We start from the raw sequence: 14,317 nt of genomic DNA, 5'->3' as shown, positions 1-14,317 counted from the left end.
TTCGAAAAGAACCGGTTAAATAGGCTACCCTCGACAGGCAAAAGATCTTCGACCATGTCGGCTCCAAATCACAAGGCTTCGAGCTACTCAGCCTACGAGCCAAACTATACAAGGTGCTCGAACATCGCCGCAAACAACCTGAAATCGAAGTTTTTCTCAAACTGATGATAGGTCAGGCAAAACCATTGCAAAAGTCCTTAACAAGAGGAAAATAAAGCCTACATATGCCTAAGGGCAAAGCGTAAGAGCCTTGTCGCTAGCTTAACGAGCCTCAGGGCCACACATATGCCTCAGGGAAAAGCATAAGAGCCTTGTCTCCAGTTTAACGAGCCTCAGGGCCACACATATGCCTAAGGGCAAAGCGTAAGAGCCTTGTCACCAGCTTAAATAAACCTCAGGGCCACTCGCATGCCTAAGGGAAAAGCGTAAGAGCCATTGTCTCCAGCTTACACAAAAGATCGCTTCGATCAAAGGCGTAAGAGCCAATGTCGCCCGCCCACGCAAACATAAAACTTGAGGGCAAATGAGCTCGAGTCGAGGTCCGACTCGGAGACTAAACCCAAAACAGTTGAGAAAAAGCATAAGAGATCTAACGCCAGCTTACACTAAGGATCGCATCGACCGAGCGCGTAGGAGCCCCCGGGCCTGCCTAATAAGCCCCTACGCTATTTTCTCGAATATAAAGATTTCTACTTGCTCAAAGGTGGAATCGACCTGGTTCAAATCTTAACAAACAGAAATGCAGAAGATACAAATTACGGGGTTTTCCCCCTTATACATACAAGTGATAAAATACGAGCTCTGTTTACAACATACTGAGAAAGCTATGTACATAAGAATAAAGAAGGTAATAAAACGTTCCCCCCCCCCCTCTAGGGGACTATGGCTTGGCGGACCCTTCCTCGCCACCTTCAGCATCCAACAGAGGGAACTTGGCATCTTACTCCTCCCACTTAGCTTGCTCGATCTCTTCCGAGAGATCAAAACCCCTAGCGTGAATCTCTTCGAGAGTTTCCCTCCGAGATTTGCATTTCGCATACTCCTTAGTACTTCTTACACGATCAAGGGCTCTTCTCAGTTATGCTTTAGCAACAACAGCACTCTTCGAATAGGCTACCGCTTTCTGGTCCGCCCTGGTGCTGCTCGTTATGACCTCGGCCCGAACATTCACCACTTCGGCCTTCGCCTCCGAGAGCTCGAACGAAAGCCTTGCAATCATATTCGCTCGTGCTGACTCATTCGCACGAACGGTCCGAAGCTGTATCTCAAGAGCAGAAACCGTAGCCAAAACACTCTCTTTGGCCATAGAATGGGTACTTACATGCGCCTGCAGCTCGTTGAATTCACGTTTAGCTCGACCAACCTTGCCCCAGAGCTGTTCCAACTCCTCCGCCTTGTTCTCCAACTGAAGCATCAAATCATTAATCTGCCGGGATAAAAGGAGGAATGCGAGCCAGAATGGAATGCAAGGTACCTGTCTTTCTAGGCGGCTCTCGCGACTTCGATTCCGATTTACCTCACTTCGCAGGGAAACCAGCTCACCTTTCTTTTTTTGCACAAAGAAGCTTAAGGGATTTTACCCTATCCAAAGCCTCCCACAGCGGGGCCTCACAGCGAAGCAGCTCGGATTTGAGCCTGTCAAAGGCCTACAAAAGAAAATTAAATGAAAAAAGAAGAGTGCAGAACCAAAGTAAACCTACAGCGATCGAAAAACTCACCATGAGCCAAAAAGGAGGACACGGCCCCATTCCAGAAAAATCTCCGATGCTTGCGGCAGTTGGGTTAATAAGCCAAAATAAAAAGCGCCGTTTTCAGGAAACAAGACACCGGACACCTAGCGTGATGCTTCGCCTCCCATCTCCCTTTGGACAGATCTCGCCGTCGGCGCTTATCGTGAAACGAGCAAGCTGCCAACTTATGAGACCACTCGGCTAAATCGGGGACCTCATTCGGCGACCAATGAGTTGCTACAATTATGGAACGAAAAGATATCATTACGGAGCCCGCCTCCGGTCAAAGCGACGATAGTTCAGGTGAGACACTTACGTGTGAAGTTCCACTTCTCAAGAAATGGCAAAAATTCTCTAGGGATGACATCGGTCGTTCGAATCCAAACGAACCGATTCATCCATCCACAGTCCTCTCTCTCTTTGTTACTGGCAGCAAGGGCTCGAGTAGATAGACGTTGCAGAGCGATCAAACCCCGATAACGCAATGGCCGATATAACCTCACGAGATGGCTAAGGGTAACTCAATCCCGGCCTTGTCGGTAAAATATCTCATCGTCTGCACTATTTTCCAAAGTGAGGGGTGAACCTGCGCCAAGGTAATCTGATATCCCCGACAGAAATCAAGCACGACCCGGTCAGGGGGACACGATGCTAAAATATGCGTGTACACACTCAAAAAACCCTCAACGTTTGTCATGATACTCTCTTCGCAGGAAGGTGCCTGTAATACCGCGCCTTCTCCCTATCCGCAATCTTTCATGATCATTTTGAGGTTTTCCTTTCCCACTGATGAGATGATCCTCGACACATGCTCCCGGTGACCGGGAACATTGGGAGGCCTCCCCAGCATAATGGTTCTCCTTGAGGCAAGGCACCTCGAGGCCCGCTCATCGGGCACCGGCAGTGTGTCGCTATCACTGACCGAATACAAAGCGTGAAAAGAACTCCCCTCTCCTAGGCGGTCGGACGTCGGTGTAGCTGTCATGACTACGATGAACCAGGGGAAGAAGGACGAGGATTGGGACAAAAATCACGAGTTGAAACAATAGAAGAACTAGAATGAAATGCCAGGTTATGTGGAAGAGGTAGTCCCTCAAAGCAGCAGAGTCACCGTTGAAAAGGCAAGCGAATGAATATATAAGGGCAAAGCAGCAACTGGCCGCCTACCTAAAAGGCCAATTAATCCTGGCCACGTTAACATCACCCTCTCCTAGGGAAACGTACTGACATAATTGCTCCGAGGCCCCTTTACCAAATTGAGCAAATGCTGCTACCCCGCAGAGTTCGAGAAATTGCGAGGCCTCGGGGGCTCCTCGATATTACCGACACCAGCCCGGTAGAGGCCGTTGATTTAACTCCGGGGCATGGCCCGATTTAAGGATCCCGGTCGCTCCAAGAACAAATTTCTAAGGGCTAACGTCAAAAATCGAAAAGTTAAAATCGCAAGAGCAAAGGAACAAAAAAACTGAAAAAAGAAAAATCCCTTTTTTTTACATTGCCAAAAACGTGTCTACAAGAGACATCTTTACAAGAGTCCGTCCCCCGGGCATTACATATAAAGGAAAAAAAGGGAAAAGAAAGCAAAACGACGTGGGGACTACTCTTTATCTCCGCTATCTTCGTCCTTATCGGGGCAACAAAAAGTGCCAACTCTCTCTCCAATTCACGGGCCTCCCCGAGATCAACCGATAGATCGACGCCCCTAGCTTCAATCTCCTCCACGGTTTTTCTCCTCACCTCCACCCTAGCATGTTTAATAACCTGAGCTAGTTTCTGATTAGCTGCTATCGATATGTCACGAGCTATCTTGTGCGTCGTTGCCGCATTCTCCAGATAAGTAGAAGCATTCCTTTCAATCTCGGACTTGGCCACATTCAATACAGTAATCGCCTTGCGAGCATCCTCAAGTAGATCATGAGATGACGCCAGTTCCGCAGTCGCTACCTCGCTTTGCTTCCTCAGCCCGAGGACCTCCGCATTTAGTTGACTAATCTGCAAATAATTTTGCACAACCTGCAAATGGAAAGTAATCCAATATGCATTGAAGTATGGGTGAAAAGGTCGGGATCAAGCAGGACGAAATACCTGCGCAGTGAGATCAGCCTTTTCCCTGGAACGCTTTCTCCAAAGCAGCCCGAAGCTCTCCTGATTCTTTCTCTCCTCGGCCAGAATGAGCCTTCGACTCTCGCAATCTAAGTAAGCTTCTGGCACTCTTTCTCACGGTAAGAAAGCTCCTCGCGGAGCTGAAAGAGGGCGTGGTCGTACATATCCTTGCACTGCGGCACAGTAGAAGAGTCAAAGAAATGAAGAAGGACGCCCAAGACTAAAAGAGGTATACAAAAAATAGCTATCACCTGCTGCATGAATCTCTCCGCCGCCTTAATGGTGCCAGGAACGTCAAAACCGACATTGTCGCTAACACCGTCAAAGATGTTAGCATGTGAGCCTCCCCCTTTGTGAAGGATCCCTGCTTTGACGACGTTTGCATCTTGAGCGTCTCGCAGTTCACCTAACTAGACCTAAAAGCACGAGATGAAATCATTTATGTCGCCGATTTCCTTAAGAGGCAACCCCTGCTCCTGAACAAATCCGCGCCCCGACCCTTCAGGATCGATGGCAACGGTCCCCCCAGCGGAAGCTGCACCAAACTTAGTCATGCGATCTGAGGCCACATTAACACCCTCCTCAAGGGTCTTCGGTCTGCGGGATCGACATGAGTCGGCCGTCCCAGATTCAGCAGCCTCCGATCGAGACACCTGCGAGGCTCCGCACTCTTCGGCGTCCTCCGCGCTAACGGGCACTCTTCGTCGTCCTCTTCCTCAGGGGCGAGATTTGCCCCTAAAGTTGAAGCAGAGGTCCTAGTAGTGGCTTGATGCCCGAGTGACCTGGGTTTCTTTGCCACAGGAGGATCAATAGCCGCCTTACCTTCCATCTTCTTGCCCTTGGCGAGCTCCAAAGCCTCTGCTTTGTCGTCGGGAGGCAGCCTCATTTGCATATTCTCGCCAAGACCTGCACAAGTGCAATAAGAACAAGTTGTCATCACAAAGGGCGCAGGGAGAAACGCAAATCTGAGGCATAGGCGGTAAGGAAACTCTACCATGATTCTTGGCTACCCATCGCCCCTTGGCCAGGTCGGTCCAGAACCGAACAAGATATGGGAACGCCTTGTCTAACCGCTTGATCCATCCTGGCAAATCCGGAACTGCCTCGGGGTACCAAGTAGTGGATGCAGGAAACACAGAGAGGTCTTTATTCCAAAAGAAAAACATTTATTATAAAACATGGTTAAGTGAAAACCGCTGCGTGTTCCATTTCTCTGGAAAAGGCATCCTTCGGGCTGGGATGATATCCGAGGTCCTTACCCGGATGAACCTGCTCATCCACCCTCGATCCTTTCCCTCGCCGACGCTCGAGAAAAATGATTTCTTAGATCGATGATAGAGCCTGATCAAACCTCGATAAAATCGAGGGCTATACATCCTAGTCAAATGATTGAGGGTAAACGTCTCGCCCTCAACCTCTTCGGTGAAATGACGGAGCATCAATACTATCCTCCAAAAAGAAGGATAGATCTGACCAAGCATCACTTGGTACTTGTCGCAGAAGTCAATCATAACCGGGTCTATCTCCGGGGGAGAGGATTCAGAAGAATTATCAGGACCCAAGGTGAAAGTGTAGCTATACACGTGAAGGAAGCCGGCCTTATAGTCCGTTATATTCTCATTAGGACCGGGAATCTCCACCTCCACTGCCTTGCTCCATCGGCAGTCTGTCCTCACTGTTTGTATGTTATTCACGACGCTAATGTATCGGGACACATGTTCACATCGGCCCGGTGTAGATGAAGTGGCATCGATGGTAAAATCTTTCGACATATCAAGATTGGGTGGAGTGCACTGTTCCAAGGAAGGTATCACTCTGGCTTTCTCTTTAGGCGATCGAGATAGTGATGCGACTTCATTCCGCCGAGGAACCGTTCTAGAAGTCCTAGCCATATCAATGGTAAAAAATTTCTCTAAAACGGGATGGAAGAGTGTAAAATATGATGAGTTTTGACTCATGAATTTGAAGATGCGGAGTATAAAACTGTCGATATATTTATAGGAACCGCTTGGGCATCAGAAAGGGCGAGCCGATAGGCAGTTCGTGGGTTCCTCGATAATCGCATTTGACGGCGACCCTGGCACAATTTTCTGGGGTGTGGCATTTAATGCTCTTATAGGTTGACGTCAGGGCAATGATGCCCTCGAAACGGCAGTTCAAAATCGTTTCCTATTACTTCGTTATAGGAAATACGGAGACTATCTGTATACGGTAAAATTGGAGGGCCCGATTTATAATCAACAAGGCGTTTCTGGGAGATCATCTCGAGACCTCGAGGCTATGAGGTTGTGGTCGAGTTCTTCCCCTTGAAGTCCACTAATGCCCGACCTAATAGAAATACGGATGGGGAGTTCCCAAGGCGTGCAACTAGCACTAGCAGAGCCTGGTGCCACCTAGTTGTCCCATCCCCCTTATCTTCGTAATTAATGATTTTGTACTATGTCAGGTTTCACCTCCTATATAAGGGGGATCCTTACTATTTCACAGGGGACTGATGTTGCTCCAACTATTCTACACAAGATAAATAATAACTCTCTCTCTCTCTTTTCTCTCTAACATACTCTCTTGATATTGTTGCTTTATTTTGTTATCTTCATACTTGTTCTTCATTTATTGCTTATCATTGGCTATAAAGAGCCACCTTTAATATTATCGCATCTGTTAACCCTTCCCTGACTGCCCCTAATAGCTCGTGCCCGAGCTTGGGAACTGACCTCGAGGCCCTAAATCGACCAACTCGAGGCCCCGCACGGCTATCTTTTGGTTCGATTACGATTCCATTTTAGCTTGCATCTCATCCTTAAACTTCACACACATAGCGTCAACTGCTCCACAACTAGCATAAAAAGAGATTAAGTATTTTTAGAGTCCTATCAACAAATTTAATTGTTATTATCGTTTTCACGGTAAACGCCTTCCTTGCTCCAAATTAGATCCAAAAGTTGTTCAATGTCCTCATAATCAATACTTGCTCCTGCTAGGTATAAAAACCTCAATCAGAGCATTTTGTTATCACTTAGCACTGAAAACATCAATAAAGTATGGTTAATTTCGAGCATAAATAGCATCTACATCGCCTAATATAGGCTACTATCAACTCCCCACACTTAAACTGTTGCTAGTCCTCTAGCAACAAAACCACACTCTATAGGCCTAATCATTACTGGGTCACTTCCCTACTCCTTATACCAAGAATAATTCCCATAGATAGGCTGCCTTAGCTTACCATCCTAAACTCAAGAGTGGACTCTCTCTCTAGCCACGTAATGTCCCTAACCGGCTTTTAGACTCTCAGTCAGAGGTCCATACTTGCCTTCCTTCATGAATCACGTGCCTACTCACCACAAAATAGACTTGCGTCATGGTCATTGTAATTCCCACACTGAGTAAATAAAATACGTAATATTCCACTCACCATCAGAAAAATATTCTGATGCCACAAACAACACACCATAAGCTTTCCCGTAGTGTAGTACTCAACTAAACGAGCTCATTTGATCTAGAATCAAGTAGGAATTTATTTGATTGTAATGGTTGCCGCGGGACAGGTAGGATACATATGGGTATAGTGACTACACCTCCCTAAGCACTTTAATACATCTTTCACTTTTAATCCCATACCTTTGTCAAACCTTCATTCCACCTTTACATTATTGAGTTTAACCCCTTATTTCTTTAAGCACATTTACATCAAGAGTCACCACTTAACAAGGAATATATATATATATATATATATTTCTTTTTTCAATTCAAGTGGCTCTTATTTTCATCTCAACACCGTGCACCTTTCTCTTATTTCATTAGCTCCACTCAAAAGCCCAACAAAACACCCCACACTTTAACTTTTCCATATTCATTACAATTCAAGTGCTCCGAAGAGGTGATAGGCTTCAAAAAGATAGACAATTCACAACTTGGGTAAGTCTTGTAATGTGGCTTCCAAAGAAACAGGATTACAGGCTCAAAGGGGTTAACTAGGATATATACAACCAGGTGGGTAAAACTATATATAGATAGGTTCAACAAGGAAACGCCTATATCACTTTCCAGACCAATTAAGACTACCATTTCGCTTCATACACACACATGGAAAGTTCTAGGATTGAGTGTTTGCATAGAATACACAAAGCCTCACTCACACATGGCACATGACTCAATTCAGTTAGGATCATCAGACACTCTGCTCAAGGTGCTTAAGCCAACTCAAGAACACACATTTTAAGGCTTTATTGCTAGAGTCAACTAATGATCCTAAGTGTCACATTAAAGCAATCTCTATTCTTCTTTTCCTAAACCTTCCTAAATTAATCAAAAAGAAAAAACTAACTACACCCGATTCAAATGGAAACCCTTGGAAAATAACCGTGGTTAAAAGAAAAACCAAGGGGGAGTTGATACACTACCTAGCAGAAGAATATTTTTTTGTTTGTTTGTTTGTTTTTTTGTTCGACTTAAGACCCTCAAGAGACCCGTCGAGAGGTGTCCGTCTTCGGGCTAAGTCGAAGTTAATTAACAGCAACCAAAAATACCAAACAAGTGTATACAATTTTACAACAACAACAATCCTCCCCCCACCCCACACTTAAAGATTTGGCATGTCCCCATGTCAAACAAAATTTAAGCAGAGTAAGGTAAGGGGACTTCCCTAGTATTCAGTCCTAATCGGAGACAGTGGCAAGGTCAAGGTGACACGCCCGACCCAATGCACGCAGCCAGCCCATGATTTTCTTTTCCGATTTAGCGTTCTGGATGGCCAAAGCATCACCTCGTGTCTCCAAGTCCGCGATGGTGGTACGCATTCCTGCCATCTCCTTCTCTAAGGCTGCTAAACGGGTAACATGACAAACCCCAGATGGTCCTGCAGCTTCCGCAACCGGCGCATGGGTCAGCGGCTCGGCTTTCGCATCCTCCTGCTCATCCTCTCCCTCCTCAGACGCATTTGAGTCATCACTATCATCGCCACTAGGTGCCACAGGCTCCTTCCCAGTAGTCACCTTATCAGCTCGAAACTTTGCCTCTCTCAGCACTATTCCATCCACACTCAAATTTTCCGGCACCTGGGCTGCCGGCAAAGCCTAGTGACTAGGGAAGGGAAGAAGAAACCATACCTTTTCACCGGACAACGTGTAAAAATCTCCTCGTGAATAAGCTTGGCTACGTCAAAGTTATGACCATTTATAAAGCACCAAATTAATGATGCTCGAGGGCCATTCACTTCTGTGGTGTTGGAGGACGGAAGCAGGTGGTTGTTGATAACATACAACAAGCACTTCCCTTTAAAGGTGAGTGTTGTTGAATGGAACTTACGCCTGTATTTCATCCACACAATCTCCTTGCCTGGCACACAAATTGTTTCAAAGAATAGCTCCCAGTGAGTGTATTTTCTGCCATAGGCTTCATAAAAATCCTCCATTTCCGCCACAGGTACGGGCAACCGGTATATTCTCCGAATAGCATCAACAGAGGCATCCACAGCCTTCTTGCGCATTGTTACTACACCATTCACATGTTCTTTAATGTTGGCATAGAACTCGCGCACAACCATAAAATTCCCATCATCTGGTTCTGCAAAGAAAATTTGTAGCCCACGCCTGACCAACTCATTCTACAAGTTGGGACAGCTATGGTGGAGCGACCTTATATCCATGCTCTCTCCGGTATTGGTTTCTTGGGAGCCTTATCAGCAAAATGGTCCTGAGCTGTTGGGGAGACGAATCGGTTACTATTATAAGGACGAGTAGGAGCCGAAGCGCGCGCCCTGGAGGATCCAGCTTGGCCGCTGGATGAAGCACCTGTTGTTCGACGTTTCTTGGAAGGTGCCATAGTACTTGCCAGAAGAATAGCATTAGCATAGCACAAAAGTTGTGACTCAACTGCAGTTACTCAGACTTCACCCTCACAATTGGTAACAATTACCATTGATACTCACTGTGGCATTTTAACAAACACTTTATGGGCATCATTCACCGGAACTCCCACTTAACCATGTCATAGACCAATGTTCATCACACTTTCCCCAATGTTACCCACCTATGTTAAGATATACACAAACACAACCGTCCACAAGCAACTATGTATACACTACAAACTACTTCTTAAGAGAAAAAGAAGAAAAACTACTACATAACAAACAATTCAAAAAAATAACCCAACAAAAATTGGCATAAAGAAAACCTTACCTGAAGTGGGAGGAGATTGTGAGAAGTAAAAAAGAGTTGTGGGGACGGGATTGGCGTTGAACCTTAGAGGGATTAGGGCTGGGATTATTTGGGAATGGGAAAAAGGGCGTGTTTGAGTGGAGAGGGAGGGCCTTAAACGTGGGGGAGAAGAGGGGTTTGAGGTGTGATAGGAGAATAGGGGGGTTAGGGTTGGGTTAAACAAATTAATACAATTAAAATAACAAAGTAAGAAAATAAAAAAATGTTAACGTATACAAAGTGGCAGGCGGAACGGTACTAGCACGGTCCAAGCGCGGCCCGAGCGTGGCCGCACAAGAAAAATAGAAGACTTGGCCATATTCACGATCGTAGCGCGGTGTGAGCGCGGCCGCGCTCCTGGGCGGAAAGCTAAGGCAGAATACTTGGCCATATGTGCGGCCTTAGCACGGTCTGAGCGCGGCCGAGCTCCCGGGCCTCGAGATTTTTCAACTTTTTTACCTCTTCCTTCAGCGTCTGATAGACTTATCACCCGCCCAAGCTCACCTGCACTGGTTAGTACTTACTAAAATAAAAAATAACAAATTCTAACTACACAAAATTCGCTATGCATTGAGTTGCCTCCCAACAAGAGCCTTAGTTAATGTCGTGGAACGATAGTTACAACAAGTCAATGGGTTGCCTCCCATGCAGCGCCTGATTTAATGTCGCGGCACGACGCTGATGAGCGCATTTAAGGCTAGCTCGACCTCTGAGGTTCAGTCAGGTGGATCATTGACATTTCCTTGGTTCCATCCATGCCCACATATGGTATAAATCTTTGCCCATTGACTCTAATTGTGTGGGAATCTTTCTCTGAGGCAATCTCTATGGCGCCTGAAGGGAGCACTTCAACCACCCGAAATGGTCCAGACCATCGTGACTTGATCTTACTCGGAAATAACCTTAATCTTGAGTTATAAAGCAACACTATATCTTCGGGATTGAAATTTCTCTCAACAATGTTCTTGTTGTGCAACCTCTTCATTCTCTTCTTGTATAACCTCGTGTTCTCGAAAGCAAGAAATCAGAACTCGTCTAGCTCGTGCAATTCTGTGACTCTATTTGTTCCCGCAGCCTCAATGTCCAGATTTAGCTATTTCAATGCCCACCAAGCTTTATGTTGTAGTTCCACTAGCAAGTGACAGGCCTTCCCGAACACCAACTTGTATGGTGACATACCAATTGGTGTTTTGAAAGCGGTTCTGTAGGCCCATAGTGCATCATCTAGATTTTCCGCCCAATCAGTTCTTGTGGAATTCATAGTCTTGGTCAGCACACTCTTTATTTCTCTATTCAACACATCGACCTATCCACTGGTGTGAGGATGATATGGGGTTACCACCTTGTGGCGCACATCGTACTTTGCTAGCAATCTCTCGAAGGCTCGATTGCAGAAGTGAGTGCTTCCGTCACTGATAATAGCTCTCGGGATCCCAAAACGGGTCAATATATTCTTCTTCAAAAACCCCACCACCACCCTTGCATCATTGGTGGGGAGTGCTGCAGCTTCCACCCATTTGGACACGTAATCTACAGCAACAATTATGTACTTATTGCCAAAGGAGCTGACGAAGGGGCCTATGAAGTCTATCCCCCATACATCTAACACCTCAACCTCTTGAATTGGGTTCATGGGCATCTCATGGCGACAGGAAATGTTCTCGGTTTGCTGACATTCATCACAGCCCTTCACCCATTGATGTGCATCCTTAAACACGGTTGGCCAGTAGAACCCGGCTTCTAGAACTTTAGCTGTCGTCCTGACTCCTCCAAAATGTCCGCCATATGCCGATGCGTGACATGCTTACAAAACAGAAGATTGTTCTACCTCGGGGACACACCTCCGGATCATATTGTCAACAAAAATTCTAAACAGATAAGGTTCATCCCAGTAATACATGTGGCAGTCACGATAAAACTTTTTCTTTTGCACAGAGGAAAGGTCATAGGGAACTATACTGCTTGCCAGGTAATTTGCAATGTCTGCATACCATGGCACTTCCTCAAGGCTTGTGGCGAGTAGCTGATCGTCTGGAAAGGTTTCCAGAACATCCTCTGCCTCAACTGAGTTTTCAATTCCTTCAAGTCGCGATAGATGATCAGCGACCTAGTTTTCCGTGCCCTTACGGTCACGAATCTCTAGGTCGAACTCTTGCAGTAGCAGCACCCAACGAATAAGGCGCGGTTTGGACTCCTTCTTTTCAATCAAGTACCTGAGAGTAGCATGATCAGTATATACAATTACATTAGAGCCAATCAGGCATGATCTGAACTTGTCGAATGCGAACACCACAGCCAGCATCTCTTTTTTAGTCACAGTGTAGTTTAGCTAGGCTACACTCAGCGTTCTACTGGCATAGTAAATTGGGTGCATTATCTTTTCTTTCCATCGTCCTGGCACTGCCCCCACTGCATAGTCACTGGCGTCACACATGAGTTCGAATGGTTGCCCCCTGTCGGGGGCAACAATGATGGGTGCTTTGACTAACCGCTTTTTCAACTCCTCGAATGCTACACTACAATCATCAGAAAACACGAAAGGGTGATCTTTTTCTAACAACTTACACAGAGGGTTTGCAATTCTTGAGAAGTCTTTGATGGATCTCCGGTAGAAACCGGCACGCCCGAGGAAGCTCCTGATTGCCTTGACTGATGTGGGGGGTGGAAGCTTTGCTATGACATCAACTTTAGCACGATCCACCTTGATCCCCTTGCTTGATACCAGGTTTCCCAAGACTATACCCTCTTGTACCATGAAATGGCACCTTTCCGAATTAAGTACAAGGTAAGTCTCGATATACCTTTTCAACACTCGGGTCAGGTTTGTAAGGCACTCATCGAATGAGTTTCCTACCATTGAGAAATCATCCATGAACACCTCCATTATATCTTCAACCATGTCAGTGAATATGGCCATCATGAACCTTTGGAACATGGCGGGTGCATTGCATAGGCCAAAAGGCATCCTCCGGAAGGCATAAATCCCATATGGACATGTGAATGAGGTCTTCTCTCTGTCCTCTGGTGCAATGGAGATTTGGTTGTACCCTGAGTACACATCCAGAAAACAGAAGTGGGACCTCCCTACCAGTCTGTCAAACATCTGATCAATGAAGGGAAATGGGAAGTGGTCTTTCCGGGTGGCCAGATTCAATTTCCTATAGTCCATACAAATTCTCCAGCCTGTGATAGTTCTTGTAAAGATCAGCTCATTGTTATCGTTTTTTACCACCGTAATACCACCCTTCTTAGGAACAAACTACACCGGGCTAACCCATTTGCTGTCGGAGATGGGGAAAATGATTCCCGCATCTAACCACTTAATGATCTCCTTCTTCACCACTTCCTTCATGTTGGGGTTCAGCCTTCTTTGGTGCTCCCTGGAAGGTTTGTGCCCCTCTTCCGGCAGAATATTATGCATACAATATGCTGGGCTGATCCCCTTAATGTCTGCCATAGTCCACCTAATGGCAGTCTTGCACTCCGTGAGTACCTGCAAAAGTTGTTGTGTCTGCACATCTAACAAACTAGATGAGACAATAATAGGTAATGTGGAATTAGGTCCTAGGAATGCATACCTGAGATGGGCAGGCAGTGGCTTCAACTCCAGCTTTGGTGGTTCTTCTATGGATGGCTTGGCTGGAGGAGTTTCTGCTTTTTCTAAGTTCAGGGGCTCAAATTCAAGTGATCTCTCCCGAAAGCCTTTGCCCTCAAGAGCCAGCACCCATTCTGCCAATTCTTCCCCATTCACCTCATCTAAAGTCATAAGACATGAAGTAAGAGGATCCTCAATAGTCAATGTCTCATCATCCACTTCCACGATTATATCCACGGCATCGATAAGAGAACAATTGGCGAATTCACTTGGTCGTCTCATAGATTTCTGCACGTTGAATGTTATCTCCTCATCATTCAACCTCATCTTGAGCTCCCCAGTTTCACAATCAATGAAGGCTCACCCTGTGGCCAAGAACGGCCTTCCCAAAATTATGGGAATTTCTTCATCCACTCTACAATCAAGAATCACAAAATCTGCAGGGAACACAAATTTCCCTACATGTATCAATACGTCATCCAAAATACCTGAGGGTCTTTTCACAGTTCTGTCAGCCAGTTGCAGCAACATAGACGTGGGTCTAGCTCTTCCAATCCCCAACCTCTTACAAATCTCCAGGGGCATAAGATTTATGCTAGCCCCTAAATCACAGAGTGCCTTGGCAAAGGCAAAGTTACCAATGGTGCAGGGAATTGTGAAAATCCATGGATCAGACAACTTTTCAGCAACTG

This window comes from Nicotiana attenuata, unplaced genomic scaffold (assembly GCF_001879085.1).
Source record: "Nicotiana attenuata strain UT unplaced genomic scaffold, NIATTr2, whole genome shotgun sequence".
Taxonomy (NCBI): Eukaryota; Viridiplantae; Streptophyta; class Magnoliopsida; order Solanales; family Solanaceae; genus Nicotiana; species Nicotiana attenuata.
Note: the sequence above shows the minus strand (reverse complement) of the source record.